This window comes from Equus quagga, chromosome 6, assembly GCF_021613505.1.
Source record: "Equus quagga isolate Etosha38 chromosome 6, UCLA_HA_Equagga_1.0, whole genome shotgun sequence".
Lineage (NCBI taxonomy): Eukaryota > Metazoa > Chordata > Mammalia > Perissodactyla > Equidae > Equus > Equus quagga.
In genome coordinates this window covers 69367858-69390646 of record NC_060272.1, presented here as the reverse complement: position 1 = coordinate 69390646, position 22789 = coordinate 69367858, and the positions used below count along the sequence as shown (strand labels likewise).

Genomic DNA, 22789 nt, shown 5'->3' with positions numbered 1-22789 from the left:
GCAGAATTCACTAAAATAGATTGCATCTTAATACATTTCAAAAGATTCGAATCTTACAGAGTAAGATTAAGTAGAAATCAATAACAACAAGCTATATAAATAATAATAATACTTCTTGAAATCAATAGCAATAAGATATATAAAGAATAATAAAATACCTAGAAATTCTCCCAAATAGTTAGAAATTAAGGAACACATTAAATAATCTATGGGTCAAAGAATAAACCCAAGGGATATTATTAAAGTATTAGGAACACAATGATAATGAAAACACGACATGCTAAAATTTGTGAGATGTAGCTAAAGAAGTGTTTAGAGGAAATTGATAATATTAAATGTCTATATTAGAAAATAAAAAGATGTAAAAGCAATAAGATAAGCCTCTAGCTTAAGAAGTTAGAAAAAGAAGCAAACTATGCCCAATGTAAGTAGAGGAAAGTAAATAGCAATAATAAAAGAACAAACAAAATGAATTAGCAAATATGTAAACAATAGAGGAAATTAACAGTCAAATATTGTTTTACTTTTTAAAAGAATAATAAAATTGATAAGCTCTTAGCAAGAAAGAAGACATAAATTGCTAACATCAGCAGTAACACAGGGGATGTTACTGGATATCCAAGGATGATAAAACTATGTTTCAAGCAACTTTCTGTCAATAAATTTGATAACATATAAAACTGACAAATTCTTTGAAAAGCTCATCTTACCAAAATAGAATGGAAAAGTAATTGGAAATCTGAAAATCCTATATATGCTAAAGGAACTGAATTTAGAATTCAAACCTGTCAACAAAGAAAACTTCAAGCCCAGATGGTTTCACTGGTGATTTCTATCGAATGTTGTTTTTTAAAAAACCCACAAAAACAATAAATGATTCCACACAAACTTTCTTAGAAAATACTAGAGGAGGGAAAACTTTTCAACTCATTTTATGGGGCCAGAATAACCCTGTTAACAAAACCTGACAAAGACATTATAAGTAAAGACCAATATTCCTCATGAATATAGACACAAAATCCAAAATTTTAACATAGCAAATAAATCCAGTACTATATAAAAAGGAAAATAAATCAACAAGGTGGGTGTTTAATCAGTGCAATCAATAAGACAAATAAAATAATAAAGAGGGTGGGGAATCATACCGACCATCTCAATATTTGCAAAAAGGGCTTTTGACAATACTGAATACCCCTTCATGATTAAAAATCAGCAAATTAAGAATAGAAATACACTTCCACATCCTGATAGAGAATGCCTATGAAAAATCTACAGCTAATATCATACTTAATAATAAAATATTGAACACTTTCTCCCTAATTTTGGGAGCAAGGCAAGATTTACGTTCTCATCACTTTATTCAGTAATGTGGTAGAGGTCATAGACATTGCAATAAAGCAAGAAAAAGAAAGAAAAGGCGTAAAGATGAGAAACCTAGAAGTAAAAGTGTCTTATTTGCAGATGACATGATTATTTATGTAGAAAATCCTAATCAATCTGAACTAACAAATGAATTTAGCATGGTTCCAGAATACAAGGTCACTATACAAAAATCAACTTTATACATTCTAGCAGCAAAAACAGCTTGAAATGAAATTTAAAATGAATTTTAAAATGCCTTTTCTATTATGTCACACCACCCACAACCATTATTTTGAAACCTAAGCATAAGGCTAATACCATAAATCTTTTAGAAAAAAATGTACAGCATATTTTTGCAACTTTGAAGTAGATGAAATTTGCTTAGAAAAAACACAAAAAGACCTAAATACAAAACAATGATAAATCAGACCTCATTAAAATTTTTCAAAGCCTGTTCATGCAAACACATTGTTAAGAACGTGAAAAGGCAAGCCACAGACTGGGAGAAAATATTTGTTTTCTGAACACACATATATAATACACGCTTATAATGTCTTTCTATATATGTATATAATAGGAAGACAAATCCATAAAAAATGGGCAAAAGGCTTGAAAAGATATTTCATGATACAAGATGTAGGAATAGTCAATAAGCTCATGAAAAGATATCCAACATCATTTATTATTCAGGGAAATGCAGCTGAAGACACTAAGATAGCATTTCACACTGACTAGAATGGTAAAATTTTGAAAAGACTTGTACCAGCTGTTGGAGAGGATGTAGAGTAGCTGGAGCTCTCAACATTGTTGACGAAAGTGAATAAGTTACCAACATTTTGGCAAAGTTTGGCAGTTTTTTATGAACTTAACATACATGTACTATACCACCTAAATCTATTCCTCGAAATGAAAATGCATGCCTACAAAAAGACTTATTCAAGAACCCATGTTCATGGCTAATTTATTCATAATAGTTCCAAACTAGAAACAATCCAAGCAACCCAAACTAGAAATAGCTCAAACGTCCTTCAACAGAATGGAGAAACAAGTTGTGGTGTATTCACACCATGGAGTACTAATCAGCAGTAAAAACAAATGAACTTCAATGTATGTATTGAGAAGACACTTTGTGAGTGTTTTTGAAAACAACCTACTTTTCCTTCAAGACTCAGCTCCAGTGTCTGCTACCCTGGGGGCAACCCTTGACGCCTATGGGCCTCACTGCAGGCAGAGTGAGGTGTGCCTCTTGTGTTGTTCAATGGTTGTATCCCACCTGTGCTTAAAACAGAGCAATGTGGATATTTTTCTTTTCTGTATATCTAACCAAACTAAGAGATCCTTGAAGTCAGTGATTGTCTTACCCATCTCTGAAACCCCAACATCTTACCCAGCCCTGGAAGTAGTATATAAACTCAATCAATACTTGTGAAAGAATAAAGAGACACCACAGATGCATCTTTTGTTTCCTTTGAGTCTCTGAAGGCCAGTACAATAGTTATTCAGTAATGTCTGTTAAATAGTGAATTTCATTATTTGGATGTAAGTAACTGGAGGGCTGGATTAGGTTTCTATCCCAATATTTGTTTTTATCACCAACAGTTTGACTAGATTAGTCATGGACAATTTAGTTTAATTCAAGGCAATCTGCCGATGGTCATCCAACTAGTCTGGTGTCAGAGTTGGGACCTGGGTTACTAACTGTTCGTCCTGCCTCACAAGAACTGGCACAGCCTGTCAGAATCCCTGCAAGGGACATGTCATCCTGTTTGGCTGGAGCATGTTGGCAGCAGTGGGAGGAGAGGTGGGTACTGCCATCCTGAGGACAGCAGTTGCTGTTTTGTTGTTTCCTGGCTGTAACCTGGCCCTTCCCATCTGAGGGAGTGGAGCAGAACTCTTTTCTGAAAGCTGAGTAGGAGAAGCTTGGGCACAAGAGTGAGCAGAGGATGGATAGGGGCTGAGACATTTTAGCCTCTTCATGCTTGAGAGGGCAGTAAGAAATCATATTCCCAGAGATAACGGCATGAGTAGAAACCAAGTCTGTCCTTAACTGCAAGTATAACCTTAGCAATAATCTAAAAACTACTCTGAACTTGGGCATGGAAAATTGATAATAGTGTCTAAGAACACATTTAGAAATTTTGCTCATTCTGATGGTTGGAAGCTAATTTCATCTACCTAATGGTACCAGAAGAATTCTCCAATGTGTATTGCACTCATATTCATTAAAAAATCCATTTAAAATAACTCTTTTCTGATTTGGCCTTATATATTGTTCTTACAGAAATTAAATAGTTAAATTTTATACAGCAGGCTCTTGGTATTGTCTATGGATAGGCTGTGACTATTTAAGGGAACATCAGAAATCAGATGTGATAACACCAAAGATAGAGGAGGAGAAAAAGGAATGAACAGGAGGAGATTTGTTTAAGGGTGGAAATCAAACTGTCTAATCTTTTCATTCTGTCAGTTAAACAGATATTGTCTTCTTTCAATACCCCAAGCTTTACCCCTACCACCCAAATAGTCTATTCTCTCTGGCTGATCTTTAGCCACACATGAATCTGGCTAAAGAACAGGCAACAAAGCGTGACGGACCAATAAATGGGCTTAACCTCCAGTATTTGAGAAAATACTGGTAAAATCTACAGCACAATAAGCTGTTCTCACTTCTATATCCAAAGAGGAGCCATTGCTCCAAGGGACTCTCCAATTTGGGAATGTGTGGGGAAGTATTTTCTATTAGTAGGAACATATAGTTTTCCTGGGACACTCCTTGAAGCTATAATAAGAAACATGTCACCCATTCTCCTTTCTCATCTTTGCAAGTATTACCATATACCACTAGGCTGAGTATTGTCATTACTAGAAGAAAGAGTATGGATTAGTCCAACACATATCCCAACTTGGGAATGGCAAATCTGGAATCCAGACTCACCTATATTTGAGTCCATGTTGAGAAGTCTACACTTTTGATTATATGTTTGCCTATTTGTAAATTATTAGATTGAACTTGCTTTAGGTTCCCTCTCAGAAAAACAATTCATGGGAGCAAAGGATCAATACACTTGGAATAATATAATTACAAAATTGGTTCTCATACAGGAAGATAGGATAAACCTACTTCAGTCTTTATCAGTATTCTTCTCTATTTTTAGAATCATTAAACCACCTTATTGTGGAAATGTTTTCTAATATTTCACTGTACTTTTCTGCTTAAATCTAGGCAGTATCAATTTGGCATTTACTTTTCCAAGTATAACTATTAATTTTTTGAATGACCATAAAGGCCTTATTACAGTGTAAATCAGCCTAGATTTATTTTGCATAATTTTCAGCTATTTCTAAGACAGTAGTCTTTCAGTTTAACAAGATAATGAGTTTGGATGAATACATCTTTTCTGGTTCCTGAACACACACACACACACACACTTCCAATGTTTTCCTTTTTATTTATTCCAGAAATTAAACCAAGGATGTCTCTTTGTCTTTTCTCCTTCGTACATGGCACTAATACATTTATTCATTAATAAATAGCCTAGTCTCTTTTCTTCCAGCCATTTTTTCCTCCAGAGCAAAAAGTTGCTTCTGAGCAACTTCAAAGTTTGAAGTATTAAATATGAATCAGAATGTATCCTTTCTTTTTTCTGAGAATTATGTTGAAATGAACCTGTTCTAATAGGCATAAAGGTAATTAACTTTGGCTACACTCTGCAGGAATCTCACATAATCAGAGTCAAATCTGGAAAAACTTAACCCATTCTGTGTGCAGAAGGGGCACGTTCGAGAATCAAGACTCTGAAGAACAGAAGTAGGAAGGCTAAGAAGAAAGAACCCCTTTTCACTACAACGGACGCCCTGAACCTCCACCACTAAACTACTAAGAGAACTGCAGAAGCTGTTCTTACACGGTGTCTTCTGTAGAAGTGACAGCAATGCTCCCAGTCAGTTTTTGTATGTTCCAGCTCGTTTGTTAGAGATTTCTAGACAGAGACAATTTGTGGCTTGGCCTTAACGTAAATATTCAAGTGCTTCATAATGATTCTAACTGGGCTCTCACTCTGTCAAAGTCTGGAAACTAACATGCATGTGTTCTAGGGAAACACCGTAGTTTCCGAGTTGACTCTACTTTAAATCAGATAAGTGACATATATGAGAATTATGGATGACACTATATGGAATTCTTTTTGTAAGCATATACCCTATAAGCCAGTACCTTTATATGGGTAAAAATATAAAAGAAGCAGAAAAGAAATAGTACTGAATTTTAACATCATTTTTTGAACTCTCAAGAGCCAAGGAATTGCTGGGCAAAAACTCAATACTGTCTCATTGCTTCTCTCCCTGGCCCCGTTCTATCAGGAACACTATCTTGTGTTGTAAATCTTTAATTTGCTTTTAATGTGGCAACAATCTCAGAAGGTTTTCAAAGTCTTTTAGATAAGTAATACAAGTTCAGCATCATTTGATTTATGAATATAAAAGGAACAAAATGCATGTGAAAGCAAATGAAAGTCTTATGAATCAGATATAACTTATGCAATATGTTCCAGCAGTCCTTGTTACTCTTTCCTGTTAATGTAATTTTCCTGTTTATGTAATTTTTGTATATTTGTAAAAGTCTTCAAGCTTGCTTTTATTCTGTTTCTCACAGCTGCCGCATGAGGCAAATTTATGCCAGGAGACTAGAGAAATGAAAAGAGTTTCCCAGAGCAACCCAGAAAAGAAGGCACTGATCCAGATTGCAAATTCCCGGTCCTTTGGTCTCTCACTCATTAGACACGAAGTCCCAGCTCCTCTTATTTCTTCACTTCCTCAAAAGCTCCTTACCCTTCCCTTATTTTAATGAGGCCCATGGGACCTCCTTTTGGCCACATTTCAGGCCCTTTTTTAACCACTCCACCACTTTCCTAGCCCCTAGGAAAAATTTACTCCATAGCCTAGGGGAAAAGTTAATTTGCTGATATTCCAAATTGGTCTGCTACAGCCACTACGTACTGCTTTTCCCTTCAGAGGTGTGGATTATGTACTCTTCCCACAGAGATTCAACATGCCCACTCTCCAAGGTGCAGTATTGCCTTCTGAACAGCATTTCTACAAATCCCCCATGATCTTCATCCCCCTTGACTTGCTAATAGAGGCTCATCCAAGGGTAAAGTGGGGGAAAAATTAAGTAAAGAGGAAGGATTTTTCTAAACACTCAAGACTGTGGAATTTTATCTCGTTCATAGTACTGGATACAATCTAGCCCATATCACTCCCTGCTAAAACACAAGTTTTCTTGTCCATAGTCTGTCCTGGGGATCCCTGAGTCCCACAGTCCTAATCTTTCTTCACCTTCTCTCATCACTTCATTGACTAAAATATAGTAGATGCAAGAAAGGAATTTCCCTCTTTTCTAACACCTCTCTCCTCCTTGTCTTACTGTTTTAGATAATGTAATGCAAGACTCCTGAGGTAGAAAGATGCAGATCTTCTTAGGCAAAAATGAACTCAGTTGGCATTCATTGTGAATCATAAACCTGCATTTAAAAAAAGATGCTCCAGTCTTTATAAATTAGATGCCAAGTCCCTGCTGTAGTCCCACCGTGTATAATATACTGGGGGAAGTGATCAGTAGTTGGTCCGGTCTGGGCAGTGTTAAATAAATCACGCTGACTTTATGAGCGTGGAGCGGCACTTACTCGGTAGTCTCTTGCTTATGTAGTAATCCTTGGCTAGCATAAGTACTAGGGATTTATATTACCACATGCACTTTTAGTGATCATCTGAAATATATCACTTTCCTGTTAAGGGAATGCCAGATGACATCCATCTATTCGAAACCATTTATCGAGTTCTCAGTATAGCCAGGAATTGTGCTAAATTAAACCACAGTTATCTGGGGTTTCACAAAATCAGGTAGATACTAAAAAGAGTTTGATTTCAGCTTTCTTTTCTAAAAGCACTTAAAATATCCTCTTTATTTTCTTACATTGGTAGATAGCGTATGGGAGATATGATTTCATCTTGATGATGGGGAAGTGCTGTACTGCATATTGTAATGTGACTCCTATGCCTCCTCGTACAAGGTATGTGGACACAGCTATGAGCTTTGGGCTAAAATATACTGAAGCTAGGAAATAACCTGGACTATTTGTGTTTGCTTGTTTATTTTAATCAAATCTTAATGGCAGCTCTATTTGTTGCATTTTGATTACTCAAAGTTTTAGATTCCTAGAGTAGAATGACCATTAAGATGTAATAAGCTGCTAAGTTTTACTTTATTTCTTTAAATGTCTATGTAAATATGAACACTTCCAGTGTTCAAAATGTCATACTCAGAGATCATGTTAAAATCTTTTCAAGATATCTGGTGAGCAGATAAAAGTAATTTGTAGTAAAAATTATGGTTATAGTAGTGGAAAGAAAGAATGCTGTCATGATAACCCATTTCCACTAGATTTGAAGTAAAAACAAAATCGCTATCACAAAAGTCTAAATAGAGTTTATTTGCAATGGTCACAATAAAAATTCCTGATCATAGTCTTGCCAAAGGAAACCAGTTTTTTGTCATTATAGTGAAATTACTCTTTGCATTTGCCAGCTTAATTTAGCAAATGGCACTCATTGATGCAAGTTGTTTGTGATATTGTCAATCTGGAACTAATACATATAATCGGCACACTATAGGTAATTTACTTAAAGCGAAAGAACACATGAATTATTGAGGCTAGGCTAAGACTTCAACTCTTGAGCTCTTGTAGTTACTTCTGGGCTAATCCTATTGCTTACTTGCTCTGGAATATGTTCCTACACCTTCTGGCTTTAGTGAGCAGTTAATCAACAATATTCAGCACTACTTTGACCAGATATATTATTTAGAACCTTGTGAGTTAGTCTATGGCATCATGTCAGAATTATAGTTTGATGTAAATTACAATGTAAACATGAATCATATTCAGAAAATCATTAGCAGGCTAGCTTCCATATCACTGTATCTATATTCTACCCACATATCCTCATATCAACTTGGATGTATACAAGCAGAAATTTTGCTCCGAAGTAGAAGTATTTTCTCCCTCAAGTCCAGAAAATATGTTGAAATCAAAATGGTAACCAAATTTTTTGTAGGAAAAAAGCTATTGTCAAAATAGTAAACAAATTTTATAATTTCTCTTCACTGGTATGTATTTTCTTTTCCAACCTTATTATTTGCAGATTTTACTCCGCTAGAAAAATATATTTCAGAGGGAAATAAATCTATCAGCTACCTACTTTTTCTATGGTATAAAGTCTCATTATTTTCCTTTGTATTGATGTCATGATGTCTTATATTCTAATTTTTTAAAATTTCTATTTAAGAGGCAACAAGCAAGGTAAAATGTCTTTCAAGAACATAGTGATCATTCACAGAACTGAATAATGATCAATGAAATGATAACCCAAGACCTGAATAAATATAGCATTAGTGCTGGAAAATGTCAACCCCATCACTTCAAAAGGGCAAAAGTGTCACCGGACACAAGCTGGTGTTTCTCATTTCATACAGTGGGTGTATCCTGAAATTCTCCAAAAGATTCATTTTATTCTTATTAAGAGGTGTGTATTGAATTGTAAAGGACGTTCATGATAAAACAGTGCTTGATAATGTCAGCTGTATTATTCAGTCATGTCATCCATTCATTTAATCTTCTGGGAGTTTAGAAAGTCCTTACCTTCTAATTTCCTCTTGTCATCCAAATGCTGCCTAATGTTAATGACTGAGGATTGGATGGTTACCTTTAGTCATACGATACCCTCTTTTTTATGGCACATAAATTGTAAATGAATGCTAGAGTTTATAGTAGATTCTTGTAAAAAGAATCATAGATTATGTCCCACCTGACTTATTCATAAGATAGACTCAAGGTATAGCTAATACAAAGAAACAAAATATACTGGCCTCTAAATATACATACATATATATATATTCAATTATATGTTTTTCATACATATTACTTGCTCGTTATCCAGTTTAGCGGATGTTAAATTGTGGAAAAAAAGAAAAACATTCTTTGCTAAGTGTTCTCCATAGATTGCATCTGCAGCCTCCTATTCTGTGTTGAGCTCTACCTGGATGATTGGCACAACTTTTAAAGTGTAATCACTGCACGGAAAGATGAATTATGTTTGATTGCATCTTCAGAATAATGTCAAAAAGGAAAAAAGGCAGATGTTTTTATATTTTTTCCTCTCAGGCTGGTTCTAAGTTTCATTATTCAACTGTTTTATGTAAAAACCAATTGCAGAGTAGAAGAATGTAGCCTGGCATACAAGATCACGTGGACAGGGTGAGGTAATCTGGGAACAGCACCCCGAGCCCTGCTTCTCAGCACAGGGTGGTGATGGTAAATGAGCTGGCACAGTGGGGAGCCCGTTCTCCCTCCTGACCCCCTCTTGGGGCTCTCTGTTTGAACTCTGTACACAGGGCTTTCAGAAGGATCCAGAGATGACAACAAAACCACATTTGTTTGCATCTATCAGTCGAATGGATTCTTCAGATAGCCTAAACACTACCCTTTTGTCTTTCAGAGGACAAAACTACATTTGATAATTTAATAGTATTTTTTAATAGATTGAGAAGAATTTTCATTAAAAGATGGCCACCGCGTAAACACAGGCTGTTTAAATAATCTCATTTCCCTCTTACCTTATATCAGAAAGTTAGACTTCTAACGTACCTTATTCATGCTACAACCTGATTTATATCCCTGAGTTAAGAACTCTGAGTGGCATCAATACATAGCATCTGAAAGTCTTGGCCAAAGACATGTCAGAACTCCTTTAAGGAACAAATCACCCCCTGAATTCTAGACTTACAACATCAGTGACCTCATAGTTAAAGCATGCCTTAATGATCCAATGGTAGAAATTGTCCAGTAAACACATGTAATATTTCTCATTGTTATCAATGGGCGTTTCCTAGAACTTCTGAACTGTTTCTAAACCCACAGCCCTATGGTGTTTCCAAAGTTTGATTTACAAAAGAAATAGACACCTAAAAGATTTTCCATTCCAAATCTCTTTCTTTTCCTCTTTTTTGGCAGAAGTTAGATTTGAATAGTTACCTCAAAGCCATTTTGTATCACCAAAATCTTTCTTTCTCTAGGTCTAAAGTCCTAAAAGGAGCCATGAGAGGTAAATCAATTCACCCCACAAAACTAAATGATTGTTGCTTTTTTAAAACGCACACGCTTCTTTTCTCCTATTTCTCTTTCACATGGTTGGATTGCCACTCAGACAGAGAGGAAAACAAAGTTCACTGGCCCCCAGGGAGAGTGGTGCAGCTGCAAATGCAGGGTGGGGTGAGGTGATGAAACAGTGGGTGTGCTCTGTTGGCCTCGTCGTTTCCTCATGGCCGATGCCTCGGGGGTGAAGATCAGTGGAAGGCCGGGGAAAGGCAGCTACGTGCCAGCTCTCCCTCAGAGATACCACCACAGAGGGACATTTGAGCCACATTTTTTATTTTACCATAAATTATAGAACAAAACAAAGAGGATATATGTCTCAAGAATTAGGTCCACTTCTTGCCTTTGCTTTAGAAAATGCTTCCCCAGGCTCAGGGAAACCCTTTACAGTGCCCACTTTGTGAACTCTTCACTCCATGTACAGGATGTAGGGAAAAATAGTACAGCACAGCAGAGCACAGACCGTGGTGGCAGACTGCCGTGGGTTCAAATCCTGACTACTACCATATACTGTTCTATATCCTCAGTTTAACTTTCTTACCCGATAAATGAAAATGAAATACCTACCTCAGAGAGTTGAAAGAAAATGGATGCAGCAGACGTAGCACAGATCATTGCTCATATTAAATGCTCCATATATGGTAGAAGATATGATCATGGTTGTTGTAGCCCCTTAGTCCTCTACTTTAAAGAACACAGGAAATAGGATTTCTCCCTGTCCTCCTGGAAAGGAAGACTTGAAAGCTCAGCAACTTCTCTCGCCACTGCTCTTGTTGAAATAGCATTTTGGGTAGGGAAATCATAACATTCACCATCCAAACTCAGACACTTTTGAGAGTGAAATGGAGTGCTAATCTGATGGGATGCCAGGGCATCGGGCGTAAATCGGCACTCTATCTGGAAAATGGGAGTTTGGTCACCCTAACTTCGGGACTATTCAGGAAGCTGAGATCCTAAACCTTCTTCCCGTTTCAAAGTCTGAAGCACAACTGGAAAGAAAGGTGCTAATTTTTTCAAAAATCTCTTCTCCTAGTTGAAGAAGAATAGGAAATAACTGCTCCCACTACTTTATTCCGAAACTCTATGTTTAAAAAATGAGTCAAGACAACAAAGCATTATTGCTGCTTTAATATGCCTGTGTGAGAACACTCTCTGGCTCAGCAGGACCTGGGGCCCACTTATGCCACCCACACAAGCAGAGAGTTGGAGCAAAAGACCTCTGAGATCTCTAACAGCTTAGAATTGCTGTTAATCTCCAGGAGTCCTGGAGTAATATTGCATAATAATTTCAGTAGCATTATCTTTTCTAAACTCAGATTTTGCATCCTTCTGAAAGTAATGTTCATTTCAACTCAGCTTGTGACCAAAACACGCTAATCATGGAAGCACCAAGAAGGAATGAATAATACTCTATGTATCTTTATTGGGAGTGTTTTGGGTGCCAGACACCATTATTTCATTTACGACCCACAGCAAGCCTCTGTGGTAGGTACTGTCATCACCCGTTAAATGGAACATCTGAGACACAGAAGTTAAGTAAGTAATCAAGGTCTTGCAACTAGTAAGCTTGTAGTGTGGCTTTGAATGGAGAGAGTGGGACTTCAGAGTTTGTGTTTTTAACCCAGTGCCATTAAACAAAGCAGAGTGACCTTAAGGAGAGGAGGAGGCCTCCAAATTTCTACCACTGGGTCAGAGGAAACAGATTTTATTTAGATTTTATGTGGTGAAAGAGTCATTTCTGTGGCCCATACCTTCAAAGTGCTATCTTCTGGCCTGGATTGTAAATGAGAGCAAAACTTGTCCTCAGTAGGGTAAATATCCGTAATGTGCATTTTAACATGCAGTCGTCTGAAAAATGCTTGGTTTCCACATTGTGACTTGAAAGGCCTGGAAAATAAATATCGTTCTGATTGCTCTCTTGCTCATTGGGAACCCATTTCAATGTCTCACCAGTCTGCACTGAACACCAATATGTGACCAAACTTCCAATTTGCATGACAGTTTCTACTGAGCTTCTCAGCAGTTAATACCTCTTTTGCAGCTTGTTTAAGAGCTTTGATAATTACTTTGCCAAAGAGCAAAAGACAGTTTGTAATCAACGCATACATTTTGTTGTATGGAAAGAAATTCAAGGAGGCCACAGCTTACACTAACCCAGATAATTTGCTTCCAGGAAGTAATTTAAAAAATGAGTTAGACTGATTTGAACCACATTGCTACATAAGATTTACACGAAATCTGAAGACAGTGGGTCTGAGGTCTGAATTTTGCTTCTTGATAAGTCAACTTTTTAACAGGTAAAAAAATTATATTCTGGAGTCTACAGATACTAGACTCAGTTTTCCAGACTCTTTTAAATAGGAATTAGATTTGCTTCAATCATACTGATAGTTCCGTCTTTTATTTTATTTTTTCTATTCAAAGCTGTTGATTTTCAACTTTTAACCAAATTTATATTATGTTTTTGTTCGTTCATTCATTCATTCATTTATTCATTTCATTTAGCTACTTTTTGGGGGCATCTAATGACTTCTTTCCATAATTCCTCAGCACATTCTGTTAACAAGTTCTCATACGCTTGAATAAATCTGTGTTGCGTCATATTTGTATGTTTTACTCCGTTTTGAACGCTGGATTTGGAAACTCAATGTGACATAAGTGGTGCTTGGTTACCTCCTCCAGGGTTTTTATGACTACAAATTTGGAAACAGTGTATACACAGGCTTTACTTCCTGAAATATAATGACAACTCATTTATTTGAAGTACTTAGGATAAGAAGTGATTCAGATCTGCCGAAATTATATTAGGCTGACATTTCCATAATAGTTCGAATCAGATTCTATCCAACTTCATTGTATTGTTGCCGCTGACTCTGTATCTAAGCGTCCCCCTATAATATTGCTCTCTCAAAAAACCAGGCGGGAGTAGAACAATAAAGATAATAAGATAGATAATGACAATAACATACAATTATGATGTGCAGATAAAATTTCTTATACGCATTAGTTATGTGTTTCTAAAACATAAGACTGTACAGGAGTGCTGCTATCGTCAACTGAGCAAGGAGGACCTTGGCGGTAAGTGGATGCCGGAGTATTTCCAGCAAGTAAAGCATGGCAACAAGTCATCGTGGTCCCTCTAAAGACACTCGCCTTTAGGCATTTGTGGAGTCAGGTGTTTCTCAATTATTCTGTGAACAGGAACCACTTTACCTTTGCCTAAACTCAGGGATTAGAGACTAGTAGAGTTTGAATTGGAACTACCTGAGCCTTTAGTAAGCTCCTCAGTTAAGAGATTCATTCATTCAGTGCATATTTGTGAACCAGACATTTTTCTAAATGCTGGAGATAAAATAATGAGCAAAACTGATAAGCTCCCTGCCCTCATGTAGTTTACTATCCAAGGGGAACAGAAAGTAAACAAGAAACAAGTGAACAGATAAGACAATGCCAGATGATGACAAATGCTACAAAGGGGTGAAAAGGGTGATCTGATGAAGAGTTGGAGAGTACCTGGGAGGCTACTTAAGGTAGGATAGTCAGGGAAGCCTTTCTGAAGAGGCATTAGAGGGAAGAGCAGTCATAGAAATACTTGGGCCAAGACCATGTTGGGCTGAGGGGGAAGCAGGTCCAAGGCGTTGAATGTCAGCTATGTGCCAGGGCTGTGCTGGAGATGGGGGATTGAAAGGTACCCAAGAACGGCCATGGTCTTTGCTTTCCTGAAGTTTACCATCTAATAGAAAAATAAGGTTACTACCTTCAAAGAACTCATGAATGGCAGAGAAAACAACATGTAAGCAAGTCATTGGAATATAGTGAAATTCTCCAAGTATGACCACCCTGGCAACAGAAGGAAGGAGAGGATCCAGTCTCCCTGGATGAAGCAATGGGTCAGAGGAGACCTCCCAGAGCAATTGGCCTGGGGTCACCCAGCTCGTTAGTGGCAAAGCCAAATCTCTAACATGGGTTTCTTAACTCTTTATCCAGTGTTTCTTGTTTGTTTTTCATTATATTCCCAGAGAGACACAGAAAAGAGATGGGAATAGTGAGGAGGCTAGGAGAAAATTTCCTGGATTAAGCCAGGGAAGCACCTACGTGACTTTAGAGATAGCACAGTTCATACTTATTGAGTCCAATGCTGTACTTCTAAGCTGAGCTCCTTCATAAATTCTCACATCATATCTAGGGCCCCTATATGGAAGATCTACCTATTCTATGAAAATGCGCTTACTCAGTCCAGTCATTGATCTCAGGTTATTTCTCTCTAAAACACCAATTTGTACATGTGTTTAATTTTTTCCCCAGTGTCTGAAGTACAACAGATCGTCTAGGGGTCTTGCCTGGGGGAAGGAGTTCAGGGACAGATGGTGGGTTGTATCACTGGTTTCCTAAAGCTGTTGTACCATCTACCAGGAGTTGCTGTTTTCAATTACCTGGTGAAAGATATGTCTCTTTCTTTTTGCTTCTGCTTAGTTTACCCTAACAGACCCACAAGGGTCAGTGGTTTCTGTTTCTGAGGCACCATTTCTCATTTTGGTCTCTACCTGCTGAGTCCTGTTGTGCCCAGAGGTCCTGACTGCTGACCATTTCTTTCTCCCTAAACCAGAATCCCCTCTTGGAAAAAAATGAGCTTTAAAAACAACCCTGTAATGAGATACAAATGCAATATTTGAATAGCCTGTGATCAGAATATAAATAACCTTCTAAGAGCCCATGGAAATGAGGGTGGTAGTATATTATGAATCAGGGAAGGAAACACACTAATGGCAATGTCTTTCCCCTTCCTTCACCCCCCAGCCTGGCAGCTCCATTCAATGTTTCACTGCAAACAGACTGCCCTTCCTTCTCTAAGCACAAGAGACCCGGAGTCTTTGCCATTTAATGATGGATTTGGCAGATGGCTTTGTTATGTCAAATAAATCTCCTTTTGTCAGTTACTTGTGAGACCCTTCAGACAACAGATCCTTGAGTTCCATGCAGGCTTGTAAATATCCTGCTCAGAAATGTGATTTAAGGAAGGTGCTTGAGGCAATGGGAGGAAGTGAATACATCAGTGTCCTGGTTGAGACCAATCCCAGTCTCAGATCAAGAAGAGAAGAGTGGGAAACACACCCTTCTTCATGGCGATTGGAGAAAGGGAGTTGTTTTTCTTTTTTCCTTCCTTTGCTAATTAAGCAAAGCAGGGAGAGACACAAACTTTATTGAGTGCCTACTGTATTCCCAGAATGATGCTGGATGCTTATTTCCTCTCATTTAATTTTTAGAAAAAGCCTGTGAGATACTGATTATTACAGTATTCCCACTTGTACAGATGGGAAAACTGAATTTCAGAAAATTTAATAGAGTTGATCGACCTTGCAGCTTTCAGTAGCAAAAAGCTACCCTGTCCCAGAAAAGCTCCTGGTTCAGGAATGAACAGGACAGTGGTCTTTTTTGTTATGCTAATGTAAAAAGGAAGGAGGAATATTGACTTTGAGTTTCAAGATCTAACCATCACATCACAGTGACAGATACAACAGTCACCTGACGATGCAGTGTGCATGCTAGACTCTGGGCTCCTAGAAAATAGTGGTTTGTCTTTCTCATTTTTGTGCCTTCTCCTCTTTCCTTTTTCATGATCCTACTGAAAAAGTTGGTATCAATACAGAGTATCCAAAGGAGGGTAGTTGAATGAATGACTGAATTCATGAATTGATGAGGGTTATTGGGACAGTCTTATTTTTTATGGTAATGCAGGAGAGAAGGCTAACAGCCTGGAGAGTGAGGCTTGGTTGTGAATAAAGTTAAAGCTTAAGAAATAAACAGCTGGATTTAGAAAATATTGAGAGGAGGGAGGTGTGATTAGCAACACAGGGAGAATGCTGCTTACAGCGGCCAATCTGAGAAAGATAACAGAGACTTCTTAAGAGAGAGAGAGAGGATCTGAGCAAAAGTCTGGTGGCCAGGAGAGTAAGTCTGTGGGCTGGAGCAGGCAATGGCTACTCTAGGCAGGTTACTAAAAAGAACTGTGCACTTCCTATGCTCCAGGCACTCCACAGAAAGTCTATTTGTTGTTTAAACCTTCCAAACTACTCTATGAGGTGACTACTGAGAGCTCCATTTTCAAATTAATCAACAGAAACTCAGAGACCTTAAGTTACCAGCTCTGAGTCACACAGCCATTAAGTGACACAGGTGGGATTTAGTAACACCTGGCTGATACCACAGTCCCTGATCTGTCTACTGCTCTGTGTTTCCTCAAAGGTCACATGACAGTGGGCCTGTGGGATTCCCCAGATACTGCAAAATGCCAGGAGCTCTGGGGACACAGAAACAAACATAAGCTCCCTTCTTGCTTAAGAACAAATAAAGCTGAGATCAAGGAAGAGCAAATTTGGACTGAGGCAAGAGGTCAGGGTGAACTCACACACCAGGACAGAGTTATTGCAAAGAATAAACATTTATTAAGCAATTACCCTGAGCCCAGGGCCTGGAAGTGAGGGATCACTCCTTTAAGCTGGCTTAGGAAGGAGAGACCTCTGGCTTTCTTCCTATACATGTGTGCATGTGTCTATACAAAGTATATTGCTTGTGCCTTGAGATTCTCTTGCATGCCAGTAAATTAACTTGGGCACTTTAAATAGTGTGCACACACACACATCCCTTTCCATGTGCTGTGCAGGACACTGGGGCAGAGAAGTGAAGACAAAAATCATGAATTCCAGAGCCCAAATTTCAGCAGAAAGATACACACACAAACACACATACACACACATACATACACACACAGGCAGGATGTTTAGAAAAAGCTTGAGCATCTTCTTTGCTTCTGAACCCAATTCAGGAAGGCTCATCCTCTTACAGAAGCTTCTAAGCAGTCACTGGAGCCCAAGAGAATTCCAAGTATTTACCTACTTTAATTAAAACCTCCATAGAGGAAGTTTCCTGCCCACTGCATCTGCTAAAGGACAGACCTTCTGACCTTGCCCTGCGTTCTGTTTGACCCTGCAATGGCCAGAGCCAACTGGACCAGAGATGTGCCCCTGGCACAGGCAGCCACTCCACAGGCTGGCTAGAAACTTACATTATGGCCCAAAATAAAGGCAGAGCTAAGCCAATCAAGATTCTCTCCTGGGAATGAGAATTGAGAAATAAATACTTGAAATCCATTTATTCATGAGGTACAAGAAAGGAAACATCTCTGTTGTTTTTCTCCAATCAGTGCCTTCCAACACCCTCCTTGGATTTTCCTTCTATGCCTCTTGGTGATGACTCAGGCAGACACCATAGGTTTCTATTCCCTTTCAGTTATTAAAAAGGTGGCCTTATCTCCTTATTTTAGTACTTATGATTCACTTGTGTTTATTAACAAGTGCAGCACAGCCCAATTTAAAAATTCCAACCTCATGTCTAATTTAAAGCTGTCATCCACCACCCAATCCCCAGGTGGGGACTAACTCAAGGTCGGGGTCCTGCAGTGGGGAAGGGAAGCCTGGTCTACGATGTCACTCATCATTGCTCTTTATATCTCCTTCTGTCTCCGTTCCATCCCTGATGTGTTGGGAGCCTCAGAGTAGGGATGGAGGAAAGGGGAAAACATCTTTTATGTGACAGGTGCTGCTGTATTTTGGTTGTTAGCATCATCTGTACGGCAGCAACTTAATGCTGCTTCCCCCACAGGTCACGCTTGTGGGTTCTTCACATCACCCTGACCCCTATCCAAGGCAATGCACTTTCCGGCTGACCTCCTGAAACACCTCTCCACCCCTGCCCCTGGCTGTCAACCCCACAGCTTCTCACTCCTACTCCTCCCCACAGGCAGGACTTAGTGAGGGAGAACTTTCAGACAGCTTGAGTGTAGCTATCTGTTGCAGTGCATCCTTGAGGGTGGGGAGGTCTCAGTTTACTGCCCCACCACGCAACTGGGGTGCAGGCTATTCCTCAGCTGCCTCCCCGTTCACCTCGTGCTCTCCAGCTTTTGTAGTCAGACCTCACTTTAAAGCAATCTCCAGGCCAGGAGCAGCTGCCGGGCCCTATGTGCAGGTGCACTGCCAAATTCGAGACCAACATCAAGCTTTCTCACAGCACCCCCAGCGTTACACTGCAATGGGTCTTTGATTTTGCAGTTCGGCGACTTCCGGCTGGGGAGCAGGTTATCATGCTCTCTTTAGGGCAGACATCCTCAGTTCCTCTTGGACCCTCGCAAACTTGGTTTAAGATGGGTGTGAGCAGCTCACCCTACACACTTTCCTATACTTTTCCCACAAATTTCCTGATTCAAACTACCCCTTTTATATCAATGAACTCTCCTCCTTCTTCCCTCCCCTCAATAACTTCTTGTCTTCTGCTTAGAGAGGCTGGATGATGTGGGTGGTGCGGGTAAGGGTCAAAGACCATTTTGGCCACCTCTTATTGAAGGCTGATGGGAGGAGGTGTCTGGCTGCTCTTCTACATTCTTTCTAAAAGTCAGGGATTCTTAGTAGCTTAGTTAGCTTCAGTGTTAAGGCCTTTAGCTAAAATTCTAAATAAGGAAATTAATAAACAGGGAAATTCATCATCAGCAGTCATTTACATAATGGGAACTGAACCTGCAAGGTGGAAAATCAGAGGGACAACGATGGACCACTCCTGTGCAAAACAAGGCTTTGAAGGAGGAGTGAAGAAGGTTAAAAGCATGAGCTTCGGAGGCACACAGTACTGAACTTGGTCCTGGTTTGGTCATTTCCTAGACTTGTGACTTGGGACAAGACGAATATTTTTGTAGCCATAATTTCTTCATCTGTAAAATGGGAAAAAGAATACTCTCTGTCATTGGGTTGCTGTGGGAATTAAATCAGGTAAATGTTGCAAAGCATTTTGTACTGTGCCTGCTGCATAGTAAATGACCAATAAACGCCAATTACTGCAAGTGAGCAAAATCTATGTCCTAGAGGGACGTCCCTGCCCCTCGGGGTGCCCTCACATGGGCTGTAAGGTGAATAGCACCCCATGTAGGTGAGCAATATAAATCCATCAAGGGGCTCTGAGAAGCCGGTTGGTAGAGAGTAGACAGAGAAAAGCAGAGATAATAGGAGAGAGAGAGAGCAAATGAGAGGGAGAGAGAGAGAATGAGAGAGAGATCATCAGGCCATAAAAAAGACAGAGAAGTCTTAGAGTTGACAGCTGATAGCTTCCAGTTCCGGCTGGTCTCTCACTCCAAGCTTATAATTGACTGAACAGAATAAAACAGAAACTCTCTAGCAACTACTTGAGAGCACTTGGATGAGTCTTTGTTCCAAAAAAGCATAACTAAAATAACGAGTGTGCCTCCTGGAATACGCCACTCCTTCCCAGAGAATCCCTTTGCACAAATTTGAGGAAAGCCATTCTCTGCCACACTTAGAGCTAATAGAAGCAACCAGAACGCTGGAGACCTCCCCAACCAGATGCCTGTGCTGTTCATGAGGTCAGACTTAAAAAAAGTCTTCCAAAGAAATAAGAGGAGGAACAAACAATTATTTCTGACCAAAAGTTTATTTTAAGGCACTGATGGTATCTGTGAAACTGTCTGAGTGACTGAGGATCAGATTATTTCAGAGATTGTATAGTATTCTCTATGCTGTGCAGAGCTACTTAAATATGGTCTTTTCCAGGAATAATGACTCTCAAATGTTCAGATGTCTCCACTATAACAATGTGCATGTGATAGATTTGCATTTGCATCATTAGAGAACAAAACTCTCAAATCAGAAATAGTTATTGAAACACATGGAAATTTTCTTTCTGGGGAGAATGTTGCCATGGCTTTGTTACAAATTCTTTTGTTAACTCTTTGTGGTAGATTGCTTACAAAGATGGGCACAACAATCCTTTGCAATGTGACCTTGCCATTCCTGCCATCAAGAGATGAAGTCTATTTCCCTTTCCCTTGACTCTTGGCTGACATCATGGCTTGCGCTAGCCAACAGAATGTGGCAGAAGTGAAGTCCTATGATGTGCAAGCTGTGCTTCAAGAGGCTTCAGCTTCCACTTTCTCCCCCTTGCAGCCCTGAGACCTTCATGTAGGGAGACCTAGTTAGCCTCCTTGAGGATGAAAGACCACAGGGAGAGAGAGAAGCCTAGCTGATAGCTGGTACCAGTGGTGAAGCCGTGAGACTGTCTTGGGCAATCCACATGCTGCCCAGCTGCCAGATGACTGTAATGAATTGGTGACCCCAGGCAAGATGAAGCAGCAGAAAGATCACCCAGCCGAGCTCAGTCCAAACTGCTGACCCTTAGAATTATCGGCATGGAAATAATGTGTTTAAACTGCCAAATTATGGGGTGGTTTGTAGCAAAGAAATAGATAATTGACACAAGGGTACACCACTTTCCTCATTGTGAGCAAGTGCCCTTTTAACACTGTGTAGTAGGAAGTGGAATGGCCCATTAACATGGCTAACCAGTAGGAGAACAGGAGAAGTCCCAGCCTCAGAGGGTGAGCTTGTTATCATGAAAAAACATTTTACTGTTAAGCAATGTGAGGAGTAGAGTTGTGCCTCCTAAAGCTAGAGGGAAGTGGCATTTCCATTGGGCAGTAATACTTGCTCTTTGGGTTGTGTTTGATATGTGAAACAGTTTGCCCACAAGCACGCCTGGGGGAAGGAGCATAGACTTCTTAAGCCAGGGTATCACCTAGGACGGATCTGCTTTGCATGTATCAGCAGTGATAGCACAGAGAGGTTTTCCTTTGTTGTTTCCTTATACCAACTACAGCAACCAATTGAGAATTCTGCGACTTTTTCAGCTGGAGGATATTACACAGAGCGCACAGCTGAGCAATAACTGACACCAGCTGTTGTCAGAGAGACGGTAATGATTTTTTAAATGGACAAAAAGCTTATCAAAGCAAATGTAAAATTGGTTTATCCAGTTAAGTCCAATTACAAGAATAAAACCTCATGTGATGGTTTTGCGTACACAAAGAGAGCATATTCGATGTGCACAGTCCTCTTCTTTCCCATAGAATAGCTACGCTGGAATGCAACTGGTCAATTTTCCTCCTTAGCTGAGAAGAATAATCTCCATGCTATTCATATTAAATCTTAAAATGCAGCATGATGAAATAAATACCCTGTTACTTTTTTTTCTTGCATCTTTCTATCACGGGTTCGTTTTTAGGGAAAATATTCTACCCCAGCATCCAGCAGGTACGTGAAGAAGAGCATATAAGCACGCATGGATTCAGTTTAAAGGAATCCAAGGACTCTGGGAAGTTCTGCCCAAGAATCCGTCAAACTCCCACACTCTTGGCTATGGGCTTCTCAGCACCTGGCTTGACTCTAGACGACCTTGGTAAAGGGAAAGGTCAGGCACAGCATCTCTGGGGATTAAAAATGTTAGAGCTTAGTTTGTGTTGTCATACAAAGGATTTTGTTCTTGCAATAGAGGTGGACACAGTCATCGTTTTACTCCTTTGAAATCATACTCAAGTTCAATTTTTAAAAAAAGTTAAATTTAGATCAATTGTAATTGTTTCAAAATTCTAGGCAAAGGGCAAGGGCTGGGGGTGTGCGGGTTGGGGTGTTGAGATATGGGATACTCACAGAACTCGAAACAATGAAATGTTACATGCAAGTGCTTTTACAAAGTATCATCCAATACAATATGTTATTTATTTGTTGACTTTTAAGTGAAACTTTGAAAGAGCAATAATTTTATAGGCAAATAAAAAATTCAATGGTAAAGAAATGAATGATATGAAAGAAAGTTCATACACAGTGGGTCCTCATTTCGCATTTAATAATTATATAGAGAAGTATGTGACACACCTAAAATATAAAATGAAAAAATTCAGAGCAAAATGTTCCTTGAAGGAAGAGATTTTCACCAGTTCCAATATTTAATTTAAAATATATCTGCATTTTATTGATGTTGGGCCAGTTCTTCCTTAACTTTGATGTACACAGCTGTAAAAGGGGTCTTGCTTATATCTGCCCTTAGAAGGGTGCAAAGGGATTTGATCTCCTTAGAAGAAAGGTGGAATCACTCAGAAATTCAAAATACATTTTCCGTTTCATCCACATCTCATGAGACTCAATTTTACCTCAAAAAATACTTCTCAGTCATACTAGTAATTCTTGTGATTTACTTTGTTTGGAGACAGAATATATTCAAAGTTTACAGTTAACAAAGAGTTCCCATAATGCATTTGTGCCACTTATGCAGGGTCTAGGGTGAGAATCGAGTGGTTCAGGCCAACAGAGACCATTCAGCAGCCCCCC

General features: G+C 39.1%; 1 protein-coding gene across 1 annotated transcript in view; it reads right to left on the bottom strand.

The window, feature by feature from the left end:
- The window catches only part of STARD13 (StAR related lipid transfer domain containing 13), a 488843-nt gene that overhangs the window by 440491 nt on the left and 25563 nt on the right, over positions 1 to 22789 (bottom strand). The window lies entirely within an intron of this gene.